The following is a 6,529-nucleotide window of genomic DNA, read 5'->3' as shown; positions in this document are numbered from 1 at the left end:
TAACTACTAAACTATTAACTTATCCTCTCTTTTATATATTACTTATACTACTATTAAATATTATCTCTATTACTACTTTACTATCTACTATACCTTATATTATTTATAAGTAAAGTAGTATGTTAAGTTAATAAGCTTAGTAGCAGCTATATTATTATTAGTAATACTCTCTTTATTAGTTAGTATAAGGCGTACTTATTAATTACTACTAAGCTTATACTTAGATATAGGCTATATCTACTTTAGTATTATAGAGAGCTTATATAAAGAAGAACTACTCTTTAGAATAGTTAGAGATATATATAACCTCTACCTTAAGGTTATAAAAGGTATTTATTACTTTAATTATAGTATAGAGAGGGTCCCTTTAATCTCTTTAAAAAAGGGTATACTTTATAGGGGATTAGTATTCTTATATTCCTTATGTAGTATAAATTTTATAAAGTTTTAAGATTTATTATAAGTTAGGAAGAGGAAGAGGAAGAGGAAGAGGAAGACAGATAGGTATAAAGCTCTATATATAGTAGAGTTTTTATACTTCTAGCTATAAGAACCTCTTCTAATAACCTCTTTAGTTAAGAAGTTATCTCTTATATAGTAGTATTCACCTTATTAGAGAGTTTAGTAAAGCTATTACTAGGCTATAAGAGCTTTAGTAACCTATTTAGCCTTAATATAATTAGCTCTACTATATATAGTGCTACTAGCCTTATACTACGTAACTAGTGCTATTACTGTTCTACTAATCTATTTAGCTAGGGTATATATTTAACTTTATATAGTGATATTTAGAGGGTTTACTTACTAATAGGAATATATAAGGTTTCTATACTATTTTCTCTAATTAGTAGAGGGTATAGGTTAAAGTACCTATATAGTATTTCTAGAATTATACCTATATATAGGGTAAATTTTGCTCTAGTCTTTTTATAGGGGGGCTGCGTTATAACTATAAACTTAAGTTATAGTTAATATACTTATAAATATACTATATCTAAATATTATAAGTAATAATAATATTTTTATAAATAAAATAAAAATAAAAAGTATTTTTATAAATATTTAAGTAAATAATAAAGAAGGAAATAAAGTTAAAAGCTATATTAAAATTAAAAATATTAAGGGTATTTATAGTAATAGAAGTTAAGTGAATAGAAATATCTATAGTAATAAAAACTAAATAAATAGGAGTACTTATAGTAATAATAGTTTAAATATAAGGGATAATATAAGAGTTTCTTTAAAAATTATATAAATAAGTAATAAAACTTAAACTAAGAATATTTATAAAAATAGAACTAAAGGTATTTAAGATTATTAAAATTATATTTATTAAGCTTTTATTATAAAGAATATTTAATTTAAATTTCTAAAGAATATTTTAAGTTTAATATTTATAAATCTCCTTCTCTTTAATTTTATTTTCTTTTAAAACCTCCTCTTATTTATAATAAGTAATTTCTTAAGGTTTCTTATATATATTAATAGAAGTATATTTAGATAGATATCTCTTAAAGATCTTATTAAAATACTTTAAATAAAAGTTTAAAATATTTAAAGAGAAAGAAAAATATTAAGTATTTAAAATATTAAAAGTAGAAATTTAAATAAAAGGAGTATTTATAAATTTATAATTTAGAGAAAAGTTATATAAATTAGAATAAATAAAAAACCTATTTTAAGTTTAAGTAATTATTTTATTTAATTTATACTTTTTATCCTCTTAAATATCTTTTTCTTTTTAAGAAGACTATTTATTCTTAAAATTTTAGTTTCTTAATAAGTAATAAAGAGTACTTTTAGTTAGATAGAAGAGCTAATTTATAAAAATAATATAATTCTAAGAATTAAAAATATTTATAAAGAGAAAGAAGAGGATTAAACTAAAAATATTTATATTAAGATATTAAATACTTATAATAAGTCTCTAATTAAATTTATTTAAAGATATTTAATAACTAAGAGTACTTATAGTAAAATAAAAAGGAATTATATTAAGGGGATAAAATATAAAAAATAGAGATATATTTATATTAGAAAAGTATCTAAAGTAAATAACTTTATTAAAAATATTTTTAAGTATATTTATAAAAGTCTACTTATTAGTAATTTTCCCTATATAAACGTTCTTATAAGGAATTAAACTTTTACTTTTATTTATAAATTTTTAATTATANTATCTATATTACTTAAGTATATTCTTCTAAGTATTAATCTAAGTTAAATAATACTACTTATAAGTTAATAAGTTAATAAGTAAAAGGCTTATAAGTATTTTTATATTATTAGTACTCTTAATAGACTTCTTATTTATAGTATTAGCTTAGTAATAAGTAGTATTATATACTCTATAAGTATACTTTTAGAGCTCTTATAGAATAAGTTTATANAGATTATATCTTATATATTTATAGAAATTATAATAATTAGTCTTATATAAGTAAAAAAAACTTTTAAGTAGTAAGTATTATTTATAAAATCTTATATATACTACTTATTAAAAAAGTCTCTCTTATTATAATTATATAAATAGTAATTAGGAGTAAATCTCTTAATAAATAATTTCTTAAAAAAAAAGGGATAAATATAGTATTATTTTATCAATAGAAAAGTACTTATTTTAAAGTTTATTTCTATCCTTATCCTTACTTAGGATAAAAGTAGTTTATTTATACTTATAATTAATAGTATTAATCCTCTTTAGAGTATAAATAAAAATAAGAGTAGACTTTTAAATAAACCTTTATATAGTTTCTTAAATAAATTTCTAAATAAATTTAAGAGTAGTAGTTTTATAAAAAATAATAATACCTTTATAAGTAAATTAGTTTTATTTATATAGATAGAATATAGCTTTAAACTTATAAATAAGTTAACTTTATTCTTAGATAATATTAGACTTTATAAAATTATATTAAGAAATAAGATAAAAGTCCTTATTACTAAAGGATTTATAAAGGATTAAGATATTCTTAAAATTAAAGTTTTTATTATTAATATTAAATCTATTTTCTATTTATAAAATAGTTAATTAGAAGTTTTAGAAATAGATTAATAATATTTATAACTATCTTTATCCTAAGAGGATAAAATCTTAATAGATATCTTATCTTATTTATTAATAAGTTTATTAATATTATTATCTTAATAAGTTTATAAAGTATTTTTTAATTTTATAGTATATTAGTAGTTTAGTTAACCTATAAATCTAGGTATTATAGTTTACTCTATATATTTTTTTCCTTATACTTTAAACCTAATAGTAGTATTTTAACTTATACTTAATATTAATAAAGTAAATAAATAAATCTTAGTATAATTAGTTATTAACTCTTAGCTTAACTTATCTTTAATAGAAGAGGGTAGGTAAGTAGGTAGTAGAGTAGTAAAACATACTAATAAGAGCGTTATTTATAATACTATTATTTATAAGAGTATTATTTATAATATTATAAAAATGTTATCTATAATATAGAATACTAATAGTATTTATAGTAATTAGAGCTTAGTAATAGCTTAAACCTATACTTAAAGGTATAAACTTAATAGTATAACTCTTTATATAACTAAAAGGGTTCTTATAGCTATAGTATAAGAACTTAACTATTTAAATGAGGCCTTAAGCCTATTCCTTATATCCTCCTCCTATATATATAATAACCTTATATAATATCCTTCCCCCTCTTTAAATATATATATAAGCTAAGTAAAACTAAACTAAATAACCTAATCTATAAGACTAAAGTTAAGGATATTAAGGGCTTTAGTTATAGCCTACTTACTTATATTAATAAAATAACCCTTCTTAAATTCACTTAGCTATACCTATTTAAAACTATAACTAATAAAGACGATCTATTATAGTTATATAGCTTTAAGATTAATATAGATATAATTAAAGCTACTAATAATAATCCTAATACCTATAAATATCTTATAAGTTTCCTTAAGATAACTAAAGTAGCCTAAGTACTTAAACGTTAGTAAGTTAGGAAGGGTAAATATATTAAGAGTATAACTAATAGTAGTAGGGCTCTTTATTAAGACTACGTAGTAAGGTAGAAGATATTATCTATTATAGTATAGACGTCTAAATAGTAGAGGAGAGGAAGATAAGTATAGATTAAATATAACGTGAGAAATAGAGGAGATTAATAGAGATAGAGGTAGCTAGAGGAAGACAGTTAACTTAGCTTATTATAATAGTTAAAGTCCTAAAGGACTAATAGAGGAGCGTAGAGGTGAAGAAGATATCTAAGTAGTTATATAACCTAAAGGTTATTAGTAGAGGGCGAAGGGACTAGTCTAGCTTTCGCAGTTAATACTAGTCAAATTTCATAATATAAGGCTAGTAGCCTTAATTTTATAGTATATTTATAATTACTTTATAATAGTAAAATAGTTAATATAGCTAATACTTATCTTTATATAAATATAATATTATAATATAAAGATTAAGAACTTAAGAAAAAAGAGAAAGATTTATAATTATAAGAAAATAAAAATAAGAGAGAAAGAAGAGAAAAAGTTACTATATAAGTAATTAAAAAGATATTATAAGTAATAATAAAATAGTACTTATAAAATATAAAAGTTAAGATATATAAGGGAAAGAAAATTTAATAGGAAAGTTTAAAAGGAATTTTACTCTTATTTATATTAAGAGAGTATTTACTTATTTAGCTTATATAATATTAATATAGTTTATATATTTATATAGTATTAATAATATATTNNTATATTTTAAATTAAAAGGTCTTTTTATAACTTTATATAAAAGAGTACTTTATAGTTCTTTTAGGAGTACTCTTTACTATATTTTAAGTAATCTTTATTAAAACTATATTTAATTTTATTTAAATAAATACTATTGAATATAAAGTTCTTATTAGCTATATATATAACTAAGGGGGTATATAATAAGGTATCTAATAATATACTATATATTTAGTAAGGGAACTTTAGTAAGTACTTATTAAGGAATAGGTTATATAAGCTATATAAGCTTAATATACTTAAGATATAAAATATACTTAAGATATAAAATATACTTAAGATATAAAATATACTATAAGTATAATATCCTCTTAAAAAGAATATACCTTTATTTAACTCTTTAGTCTCCTATAATTATTACTTATATAATAACTTTTTAGTATATTAAAGTTATACTTAATCTTTTTATAAAAAATCTATAAAAGTTAAGTAATATTTAGCTACTTAGTTATAAAAATAAATAGCTTAAACTTTATTATATAATATATAATTACTAAGATTATATTATATTTAGTATTATTATCTTAAATACTTATTAAAAGACCTATAATAAAATCTATATTAATTTCTTAGAATAAATAGATTAATAGAGGTAGTAACTATAACTTATTATATAATTTATACTTTAGTACTTATATCTCTCAGTAGACTTTATAACTAGAGATATAATTTGAAATATCTATAGCTAAATTTAGTTAATAGAACTTCTTTTTAATTAATTTAGTTATCTTATTAAACCCTATATAACTTACTCTATAGTTATTATAATATTAGTTAAGTATTTTAAGTTTAAATAACTACTTTATAAAGATCTTAAGTCTTCCTTTATAGAATAAGGTATTATCTATATCTATATAGAATCCTTCTACTTTACTAACTAGTTTATAAACCTTCTTTAGTTTATTTTAGTAGTATTTATTTTTAACTTATAGTTTTCTAATAAAAGCCTTTATTACTTTAGAAGGTTATTAAGTATATATTATTTTATTTTTTATAAACCTCTTTATAATCTGATATAAGATATATTACTTTAGAATAATAACCTTAGTTTATTATAAGTCTTTTTAAGATATATCTCTCTATTAAGTATTTCTTTATATTTCTTATACCTTTTAGTTATAAATTATAATAGCTTAAGTTTTTACTAAATTATTAATATACCTATATATATATAGCTAGTATAAAACTAATATATCTCTATTTTTAAAGTTAAAATATTATTAATTAGTTTTAATAATATTAATATATACTTTTTTAACCTCTAATTCTACTTTAAAATTAATAATCTTTATTTATAGGTCTTTTAGAAGTTTATTAATAAGGTTTAATTTCTTTATAAAGGTTAGTAGTATATTATTATACTTTATCTCCCCCTCTATATAATCTAACCTCTTAAATAGTTTATTAATAAAGTTAGTAACCTCTAGTTAACACTTTAGATTAAAGTTAAATATTAATAGTTTATATACCTAATAAATAAGCTTTCTCTAAAACTACTAAGTCCTAACTAAGTACCCCCTAAAGGAGAATTTAAGTAAAACTAAATATAACTAGCGTTATAAAAAAGAAATAAAGCTAAAATTACTAATACTAATATAACTACTAAAACTATACCTAATAACTAAATACCTATCCTTATAACTATTAATTATATATTAATATAACTAAAAGGAATAAAGTAAGTATAACTTTATCTAATTAGAATAAAAAGTATAATTATATAAATTACTTATTATAGTAATTCCTATAATTA

This window comes from Colletotrichum gloeosporioides (genome assembly GCF_011800055.1).
Source record: "Colletotrichum gloeosporioides strain Lc1 chromosome Unknown consensus_92, whole genome shotgun sequence".
In the NCBI taxonomy this organism is placed as follows: Eukaryota; Fungi; Ascomycota; class Sordariomycetes; order Glomerellales; family Glomerellaceae; genus Colletotrichum; species Colletotrichum gloeosporioides.
The sequence above is the reverse complement of the archived record's forward strand: the minus strand, read 5'-3'. Positions refer to the sequence as shown.